The sequence below is a fragment of the Schistocerca nitens genome, chromosome 2 (genome assembly GCF_023898315.1).
Source record: "Schistocerca nitens isolate TAMUIC-IGC-003100 chromosome 2, iqSchNite1.1, whole genome shotgun sequence".
Lineage (NCBI taxonomy): Eukaryota > Metazoa > Arthropoda > Insecta > Orthoptera > Acrididae > Schistocerca > Schistocerca nitens.
The window spans coordinates 792,524,443-792,536,093 of record NC_064615.1 but is presented as its reverse complement, the minus strand read 5'-3'; positions in this window follow the sequence as shown (position 1 = coordinate 792,536,093).

Genomic DNA, 11,651 nt, shown 5'->3' with positions numbered 1-11,651 from the left:
ACAAACAAATGCACCCATGGATTAATACAGTTCTTCATGTACATGAAGCTACCACTTAACTTGAATAGAGTCCATGTTCGTGGTACAAGCTCATTTGTAACAGTCCTCTTGCAGACAATACCAGTAATCTTGCTATAGTCACAATTCTGGTCTCGGTATACACTGTCGTAACCTGCAATGTGAATTGAGCCTGCTCTGCAATACTGACAGACGCTACAGTGGAATAGTGAGTCGGGTGATGCCTTCCGGTCAGCGGCGGCCTAAATAGATGCTGTCGAGAGGGCATTGGCGGCATGTTGCTTGTCGGTGTGTCTCAGAACTCTCTTGTGTTAGGCACACTTGATCCAACACCAACATCTTTGCCAACTGGTGTGCTAGCGACAGCTTACGCCAGCACACACATCAACATCTACATCTACATAATTACTCTTCAGTTCACAATTAAGTGCATATCAGAGGTTTCGTCAAACCACCTTCAAGCTATTACTCTGCCGTCCCACTCTCACAAGGTGCTCAGAAATACGACCACTTAAATCTTTATGTGTGAGATCTGATTTCTCTTATTTTATTATGATGATTATTTCTCTTCATGCAGGTGAGCGCCAACGAAACATTTTCGCAATTGGAGGAGGAAATAAGTGACTGAAATTTAATGAGAAGATCCTTCTGCAACGAAAAACGCCTTTCTGTCAATGATTGCCACCCCAAGCTGCGAATCATATCTGTGGCACTCTCTCCCCTGTTCCGCGATAATACAAAACGAGCTGCACTTCCTTGAATTTTTTCGTTGTCCTTCGTCAGTTCCATTTGATGCGGAACCCACATCACACAGTAATATTCCAGAATAGGCCAGACAAGCGTTAGGTAAGCAGTCTCTTTAGAAGACTTTCTGCATTTTCTGTTCTACCAATAAATCGCAGTTTTCTTTCCCTACAATATTATCTATGTGATCAATACAATTGAAATTATTCGTAATTGTAATCCGTAAGTATTTAGATCGGTATACAGTCATTAGATTTGTCTGATTTATTGTGTAACCGAAATTCAGCTGATTTCCTTTCGTACTCATCTGGATGACTTCACACTTTTCATTATTTAGAGTCAAATTATATTTTTTGCACCTTACAGATGTCGGGCCTAAATAATTTCGCAACTGATTTTGATCATCTGATGACTTTACAAGACGGTAAATGACAAGCATCACCTGCAAACAAGACGGCTGCCCAGATTGTTTTCCACGTCGCTTACGCAGACCAGGAACACCAAAGGCCCTATAACACTTCCTTGGAAAAGAAATTGGAAATTTGTGGTAAGATCTTATGGGACCAAACTGCTGACGTCATCGATCCCTAAGCTTACACACTGTTTAGTCTAACGTAAACTAACTTGCACTAACGACAGCACACACACCCATGCCCGAGGGAGGACTCGAACCACCGATGGAGGCAGCCGCGCGGACCTTGACCAGGCCCCCTAGACCACTCAGCTACCCCGTGCGGCTCTTCCTTGTAGAATGCCAGATATTACTTCTGTTTTATTCAATCACTTCATGTCAGGACGGTCACTGCTCGTTGTAATTGATGGAAAGTGATCGAGTAAAACAGAAGTAATACACTACGTGATCAAAAGTATCTGGACACCTGGCTGAAAATAACTTACAAGTTCGTGGCGCCCTCCATCGGTAATGCTGGAATTCAGTATGGTGTTGGCCCACCCATAGCCTTGATGACAGCTTCCACTCTCGCAGGCATACGTTCAATCCGGTGCTGGAAGGTTTCTTGGGAAATGACAGCCCATTCTTCACGGAGTGCTGCACTGAGGAGAGGTATCGATGTCAGTCGGTGAGGCCTGGCGCGAAGTCGGCGTTCCAAAACATCCCAAACGTGTTCTTCAGGATTCAGGTCAGCGCTCTGTACAGGTCAGTCCATTACAGGGATGTTACTGTAGTGTAACCACTCTGCCACAGGCCGTGCATTATGAACAGGTGCTCGATTGTGTTGAAAGATACAATCGCCATCCTCGAATTGCTCTTCAACAGTGGGAAGCAAGAAGGTGCTTAAAAAATCAGTGTAGGCCTTTGATGTGATAGTGCCACGTAAAACAACAAGGGGTGCAAGTCCCCTCCATGGAAAATACGACCACACACAAAAAACCGCCTACGAATTGTACTGTGGGCGCTACACACGCTGGCAGATGACGTTCACCGGACATTCTCCATACCCACACACTGCCATCGGATCTCCACATTGTGTACCGTGATTATTCACTCCACACAACGTTTTTCCACTGTACAATCGTCCAATGTTTACGCTCCTTACACCAAGCGAGGCGTCGTTTGGCATTTACCGGCGTGATGTGTGGCTTATGAGCAGCCCTCTTCAACTGCCAGCGGTCTCTGTCACTCAAGAGACGAGGTCGGCCTTGTAATGCTACTTGAATTACGTAACCATTACGGCATGTCATCTCAACCTCTCGATACCAGCAACATTCTACTGTGTTTCTATAAAGTAGTTAACATATTTCTGAGACAACATTCAGATTTGATTTCGTTAATGTAGAGGTACTTTGATACATCGATATGTTTATATTGCAATGATATTATTCTTATGTGAATTCTTTCTCTTGTCACTATGATCTTTGACGTACTTGTAACTCTGATTTTTTTTGGGCGCGTAAGCAGTTATTAGAGAGAGTCAAGTCTTGGTCGTCATGTTGAAAAGACGCAAATTGTAGTCAGTTTATAAAATGTGAACTTTACCAGTGAGGAAGATATTTTCAAGTATGTTTTATATTGTGAACTGATGTTTTGTGAGTTACGTGATATTGCAACAAAAGTAATAAAAAACAAGTGTAACTTAAATTCGGAGTGCTGATTACTTTCTTACATCACCATTGTGCTAACTTGCAAAAGCTTAATCTTCAAGAATGGTTTATGAAACACATCTATAAAACTTTTGAATATCGCAGAATAACACCTAGGCCTCTTTGCATCCGAGCTTGGAATCATCGCTACCTAGATTTTCAACGATTGAGCCATGAGTTCACAACGAGACCAGCGAGGGAAACACTAAAAGATGAGTGCCTAGTTTATCCATTATTTCATGAAATGACTTTATTAACTGTGTTCTAATGACACCTGCCACATAACTTTGTTGTTGCCCGAAAATGCAATATTTAGCAGCGTGAGCAACACTACAAATCATAATAAATTTTTGAGCTTTGTTGTGGTAGGGTTGTTAGAGCCTGTACACTTTTGTGCTCTACGTGTCCCTTCACGTTTCCACTTCAGTATCACATCGAAACAATGGAACTAGGGGTGCTTAGGATTGTGGAAATCTCGCGTACAGCCGTATGACACAAGTGACACCCAATCTCCTGACCACGTTCAAAGTCCGTGAGTCCCGTGGAATGCCCCATTCGGCTCTCTCCCGTTAATGACTATTGAGGTCGCTGACGTGGAGTACCTGGCAGTAGGTGGCAGCACAATGCACCTAATATGAAAAAGTAGGTTTTTCGGGGTGTCCGGATACTTTTCATCACATAGTGTATGTGGTGTTCTCCAAGGAAGTGTTATAGGTCCTCTGGTGTTCCTGATCTACATAAGCGACATAGAAGAAGATTTGAGCAGCCCACTTAAGATTATTTGCAGATGATGATGCACGCTGTTTGAGAAGAATTCACTTGTAAAGAACAATGACAAAAACCTTCTGGAAATCTAAACGCAACACATTTACTTTCTGCTGTTTCAAAAACCTAGGGCACAGATACAGGCCTCCTGAGCTCCGTTTCATCACCGATGACCGTGACAAATGAATCACTAACACTACATCGCCCCAAGTATCCAGGTAGGATTGCCTGGTGCTGCTGAAGATAGTCCTTAAGGACGTTACACTTTTTTTCTCTTGTCAGTGTTAGTTACCAACGTAGAATTTTCAGTCTCTTTTCGTGTGTCTCAGAAGAAACGGAGTACACGTCGTACGTATAGGGACGTGGATGAGGGGTGACAGCGACAAGGCGCCGTGTAGCTGCTCCGTCAGCTGCCGTGCACGCACAGTGCACGCGTGTGTGGGGCGTGACGTAACGGAGTCCGATATTCGGTGGCGGCAAGGCTACACCCACGCATCGGGGCGAATGCCGACCCCTGCTAACGAGCTGCTTCATTAGTGCATTGCATTCAGCGCACGCGGGCGCCTTCCTAGCGCTTTTTCATTGCTGCAAAACGCGAGAGCCTGCTCTTTCTTACGTGCTGTGGTAAACTCGCCAGGGCGCTTGCGTTGTGCTGCAGGCTTCCCTTACGGTTAAACCATTAAATAAAAACGTGTATAATAGCGCGTGGTTTTGCGCACTTCTCTCAACAGATGTGCTGCGTCAGTGAATAAGAGAGAGAACATTTTAAATCTTTATTCTAGACACTGATTTCATAACAGCAGTACTCAACACGTTCAAAAACGAGAAATAATCCTAGCAGACACATTCCTCTTCCATCTGAATGTATAAGCTCCCTTCTCAAAACGAATCCCACTTCCTGTTCAGTCCCTCAAAATTTTAGTCCATGTTATAACGTTGGTTACAACCACGGCACTACCCCATTCTGCGCATAAACCGCAGAATTTGTTCATATATTCTGCTTCCATTTATAACGTATGAATCTACATCTACATATATACGATTGTGCAGAGCATGCTAGAAATTTGCATAGACCTCATCGAACACTGATTCATTCAATTTACCCACCGTGGTTTCGTGAGGACGCTTTTGGATTTCCTATAAGTGTTAACATTTACGTTAGTTGCACTTTCGTACAGCTATAAAGACTTGTTACTACCTGAAAAACGGGCCTGCGAAATCGTTCGATGTCTGCTGTAATTCCTACTTGATTAGTATTCAAAAAACTGTATCAGTGATCTAGAATTGCTCTAACGTCTTAGAAGTTCTTTTCTTCGCAGATGTGTTGCAATTTCATTGGATTCTTCCAACAATTTAGCGCCGCTGCCGCTCAGAACGCTAAGCTGTTTGGTATCCATGCCAACACGTACGCGTGGCTCTACACTCTGCTCTGCATGATGATGCAACAGTTCAAAGGTACAACTGTGGTGAATTTCATTTGACAGTTTTACATGATCTGATGATGCCTAACAAGGGCGAAACGCGTTATTTTTAAATAAAAATAACTTCCCAACCGTGACTGTTTCATTTTCAGTATATAATTTTAAGTCTGCCATTTCTCTTGGCTGCTACGAAGCCTCCCTGTAAACAGTGTCGTCAGCGAACAGTCAGACTATGACGCAGACCCTACCTGTGAAAGGTCGATATAGCAAAATCCTCCCATACCCTTCCGGAACGAAAGCATCTCATGACCCGTCCTCAGCACTAAGCCACGAAGCTTTCAAGAATTCCATGAATGGCGTCACCGACGTAGTGCACAGCACCGCTTCAATTGCTCTGCTCTGCAGCATCACCATCGAAAGAACTTGAAACTACATAAACGTGTCTATGCTAGGGTTTACCAATGCGACAGATCGAGGAGTGATGCACTGGTAAACATACTAAAGTAGTAGTCAGGAAAAGCCGAGTTGAAAGGTCCTTTAATTTAGTGTTGCCTTGTCTTATCTGACTAGGAATCACATGAGTGAAAAGCCGCAAATTCAGTCTCTAGTAAGGCTCATTTCAAAGTGTTAACATTTACGACAGAAAAAATATTAGCTGCTAATGAGAAACCATGTGCATGAGGAGGGCGACAGAAAAGGAGTGTCGAGGAGGTGTAGAGATCAAATGGACATCGTCGATGTTCAGGAAATGTCCAAAACAAATCATTAAATATCACGATGAACACAGAATGAAAAATGCCGTGCTACAGTGATCATAAAAGTTCAGATTATCAAGAGCGGAGGCGAACTCCTTGGGGGAAATAAACCATGAGGACTTTCAGCTAGGTATCTACTCTTAAAGAATGCATGTGGAATCATAATGGTGTAATGAGGTGACGTGAACTGATGGAATGTGACGGCAAGCAACACCCTGCGAAAAGGTCTGTCGTGGAGCTTATCGTGAAACTGGCTGCCCTTTAAGGATTAGCTGGAGATAGTGCGATAAAAATGTTTTATAGTCACGGAAGAAATAAACATCCAGTGACTGAATTAAGCCAGTTGTTCCAGGTGGTATGATACGTAATTTCACATACTTTTCGAGAGGTATAGTTTGCTCTAAAGAACTATGATTTTTATTCGCAGACCAGGAATCAGGCAAAAGCAAGTTATTTTGACTAACTATTGGGCAAAAGCGGCGCTCATAGCCCATTTTCCCACCCTTGAGAGATCATGCACACGAGAAAGAATCGTAGGGGGCATAGCACTTCCAACGTTTTTCAGCTCAATAAATAACTTTACAGACAATTTACCAGCAACAGTCGGCATGATTGTATATGAATGCATTAAGGCATTGATGTTAGTTGATCTTGAACTTCGTTTCATATGCATTTCCTCTTCAAATCCCGATTGGTCGGAGCTGATAACAAATTCCTTAACTAACGATATGATGAATTTGTTTATCTCATCTACAAATTATGGGGCCGATTCTGCAGTTTGCTGTGCATAGTGAGGTTGACGCTTTGTTTCAAATTTCGTTATCCTGCGTCTTTCATTTCTGTAGCACTGTTCGAAATTATGCTTCCCTTGAAAAATTGTAATTTATGTCACGCGTAGCTTGATGCGCGTAACATAGTAGGTCACTCTCATGCACATCCTGTAAATTGTATCGAGCATCCTTGAAACGCGCAAACACCAGTTTCTGTAACAAGTGCGCCTTGTGCGCAAACACCAGCTTTTGTAACACGTGCGCCTTGCCCTCCTTTGAATATCCGTAGTTTTTCTTGTCTACAACACGGTCCTACTGATACGGACGTACTTGAAATCTGTTCACAATTGCTTTTTACTATGCTGCGGATAGTAATCTACGTATGTTTAGTTCCCACTCTTTGGATAACGATTGTCCTTTACAACGTTTCACTGGAGACGGGTTTTGTGGCTTCCTTTCCAACAAAGATGATGAACTACATGGCTCGACACCTGTTTCAGTACCTCTTTCATTTGTTAGCGCTTATTGTCGTCAATATACTCCTCATGTAGATTGTCACCACAGTCGAGCGTATACGACACCAGACATTCTATGAACCATCTTGCAGAAACGCTAATATTTTATCTGCCACTTCCTTCTCACTCTGCGAAATTCCTTGGGTTCCTTTCTGAGGAAATGTCAACTTCGACAACAGCTGTAAATGTAACGCAATGTTTACTTTGTTTATCCTCGCTATTGCTCTACTTTGCATAACACCAGTACCACTTTAGCACTGTTGTGTTACTCGTCAACTAAGCGGTTCAACTGCGCTCCTTAGGCTTATGCTCTGCTCACGATTGGATACCTACAGTCCCGGCCCCTGTTGCCATTAGCACCCAGTACAGCTATTATTCCATGGCAGACAACATGTGGATCGTCGAATGCCGGAAACATCACTGGGATTTGCGACCTTGCACTGAAGTGGTTCCTTGTGAGTCATTTAAGGCGAATGCTAGGGTGCTCCCTCCGGAAAAAGGATACTGACCGTTTAATGCCGCGTCTTCCTCATACTCACTTTGTGCTCCTTCTACAGTGTCTTCATAATAATGGGACTTTAAGCTTCAAAAATGGTTCAAATGGCTCTGAGCACTATGGGACTCAACTGCTGAGGTCATTAGTCCCCTAGAACTTAGAACTAGTTAAACCTAACTAACCTAAGGACACCACAAACATCCATGCCCGAGGCAGGATTCGAACCTGCGACCGTAGCGGTCTTGCGGTTCCAGACTGCAGCGCCTTTAACCGCACGGCCACTTCGGCCGGCAGACTTTAAGCCCTAACCTTCCAGCTGTATGGGTCTCATTGACATGATGCCAAGAGGCAGTGTCATTAGTTCAGAGGCATATGTAAAAGCACTAACTACACCCAAGAATCATTTCCAGTGACTTCGGCAGCATGACAAACGAGGGGACGATTGAATTCAGCACGATAAAGCTCTGTCTCACAATGATTTGAGAGCTTCTGAACACATCATGAAACAGAGTTGGACAGTGCTATCTCTGACGTAGCTCTCTCGGAATTCCACTCGTGGAAAACATTTTGTTGACGACGAGAATGTGATACGCACAATGAATAAACGAATTCGAGACCAAAAGAAGGACTGGTACCGACGTGGCATGCACGCCCTTGTGTCTCGCTGGAGGAAGACCATAAAACTGAAACGAGATTACGTGGTGTAGAGATAAAAAAATTCGTCCTTCCATACCTGTAATTTTCATTATGTAGGATAAGTAATTGTTGACGAAAAAATGTGGGTTGTTACTGTCTGGGTGACTGACTCTCTTATATGTGCATGAAGACATCCATCTTTTACAGTTTTTGATTCAACTGTTTAAATCGGGGAATGAACAGGACACTTAATTCGCAATGGAACAACAAATTTAAATGTTACAGACAGTTGTTGGATTTAATCGCCTTGTATCGTTAATTCCAGTTCTTCTGGTTATAAAAAAGACTTCCTGCGATAGAAGTATCAGTTATTGTAAAACAGCAGCAAGTGCCCGTATTTAAGTCAATAGATACATTGTAATATTCTTGTGAATTTTGCAGTACAGTTAAAATAATATTACATCGATCAGCACTTCAAGTGGTGCCGTCAGATTCTTCCGACCCTTTCACGGTCGGTTGTACTGTGCTTAATGACGTGCCTCGGGCAACACAGTTAAACATATGCGCACGAATTTCTTTTGCGGCGAGGGCGGTCTGCATCCGCGGTCGGAATGGCTGATGCAAGAGCAGCAGAACGCCCGACTGGCGCTCGGAGCGAGTGTTTTGGGATATCTGTCACGGCCGGAGTTATGCAGCGTGCTGTTGCGCCGCAAACAAGTAGAAACTGCTGTTGAACGGAAAAGGCGGTCGTTAGAAACAGGATGCATTAGTCAGCGTCCTCGCAACGAAGCATAGTTGTGACGCTCGACCTGGACTCAGCGTTCAAGCTTTGAGGACTAGTGCTTCTCCGTTTATGGTGAGCTTGCGCGACTTGGACAACGATCGTGAGTTTCCACCTCGTACAGTATGTGACTCGAGAAAACGATATTTCCGATATTAAGTCCGAATTAAATACGAATTACAATAAATTTCAGCTGCGCATTTAGTAGAAGACAAAAGACTGTTCTTTTATACGTGTCATTACCTATTTTATTTTAACACTAATTCTGTGCAACATTGGTAAATATCGAAACCTACATCTTCATGTGCTGTATCATATCGGCAAAGCTCTTTGGCAGTTGCTGTTAATTCTTCATTTATAGAATATTATGGGGAGTAAAATTCTCTATATTTTAAAAATTCCTAATGTGACTGAATGGTGAAGCCATGGTTCGTCAATCGTACGTCGTCTTACACCATTGAAAGGAACAAGGTATTCAATAGCTTCTTTTTTAAAATGTTTTTAACTTGGTAATACTTCTAGTTAATTTGATACAATTATTGGAGTATAGCAGTGTAATAATGTAATATACTATTAAATACAGTACTGACCTGACTTCAACTACTGCAGTACTTTAAATATGAGTAGAATATTTTTTCCTAGGTACATGAACATGTTCTACATTGGAACATTTTTTTCACACTTGGAAGAACCTTGCACACTCTGCGCAACTACACTTATGCTATATACAAAACAGTTACTATATCTTCTGCACCTGCTTTCCGAATTTCCGCCGATAATCGATGATCTGCTTAAAGGAAACAGTACAATAATGTAAGGTAAAAAAGGGAGACGGACAAAAAAAAGTGCCACACGCCAGGCTTCCACAGGAACAAACGGAACTTAATTCTTCTGCAGGACGTCGCCACGTCCGCCTCATTTATTAAACAGCACTACCTAGTTGGCTAGAGGCTCCTCTATCTGCCACGTCACCTCTTCCTGCTGAATACCTGTAAGCCCGCTAAACCGCTACACTCGAATCGAACAGCGGCAAATGACCCAGACAGGTCACATGGCTCTGCACTAACGCACTCGTTGGAGCTTTTTGCACCGGTCAGACAACTTTATTGATCACTAAGGATCACTTACTCACGATTTGATGCTCTGGAACCTGTTTTTTAAAGCCTCAGATCCGTCCCACACAGCTCACGACTCGCCTGCCAGCCTCGTTAGTGCTGCCAGTTTACCTACGTTTATCCGGCACCAAATTATTTTAACATCACTACCTTGCAGCCAGTTTGACTTAGTAGCGCCATGCAGACCAATTGACTGGCCAATTCCAGTTAGCTCTAGTAACCATTGGCAAATACTGCTTCTTACCAGAAAGACAGTGATCGGGCGGAAAATTATTCGTCCTTATGTCAGCCTTTTAGGTGTCCTCCAAAACCCACTTAGGAGTATCAGGCAAAGAGGAGCCAGTCATCCTTAGGATGAAGGAAACTCCTCCCACCAGGCACTGGAAACCAGCTATGGCGTACCCAAAAACCACAGGAGGAGAGCACATGAAGGTAGTACATTATACAACTTCAGATTTGTTGTTTCTGCTTTATTTCACATACCTACGATTATTTTAACAGACACTATCTAATGAGTCTTCTCTTAAGGAAGCTCTACCCAGTGGATAGCCCGTTACTGTATAACTAAGAGCTGTAGTAGAATATCAACAAAAACACTTTTCACTTATCAAAAGTTCAAGGGCACTTAAAATCTACGAGGGCTATTTGGAAAGTGAGAAACGATCGGTCGCGAAATGGAAAACACTGTGAAAATCCGACGAGGTTTTTCATAGACGTTTTGGTTAGTCGATGGCATCAAGACGCTCTTTTCAGTTGTGAGCGCACTGTGAGCGAGTAAAGGTGCCTAGAACAACAATGTCTCCTGCCAAGTAGGAGGGCCCGCTGAAAGCTTTCGCCTTAATGAATGCAGCCCACCTAACATAACTGCCACGCACTTCATTCTTCATGGCAATTCTTTGCCGCTCTGCATGGGCAGTGAAGACGCTCCTGCACCCTTTTCGATGGGAAGTGTTCGATCACCCACAACACATCCCTAATTGGGTCGTCCGGAGTATCATCTCTGCTCGCATGAAACGCTGGATACGAAGACAACACTTGGACGCAGGCTACGAGCTATAGACCAGCGTAGAGAATTATCTAAAAGCACAGGCGGCTGCCTTCTATGCCGATGGTGTTGGAAATTTGGTATAACGCTCCGACAAATGTCTAAATCGGGGCGGTAACTATGTAGAGAAGTATCTGGAAAGTGTAGTTAAATATGCAAAGAAAACAGTTTTGATTTTCACTGGGGTTTCCATTTCGCGACCGATCGTTCCTTACTTTCCGAACGATCCACGTAGAATATGGATTCAGAGTCCCTATTCAGAACGAATATTGTGTAATTGTAAAAGTACTGAGTAATATAGTTTAATGTCAACTGTATTACAGGCAACGGTGGGAATGGAAAGTGGCTGGAAGTAGTGTGGGTATAAAAACATAATAATATTTAAATATATATTAAGTTACCAACTTCAATAACATTGAGCACATGCAGAAGATGACACTAGTAAGATATTCAGTGCTCAATGTACCAAAATGCAAAACTTAATATCTAA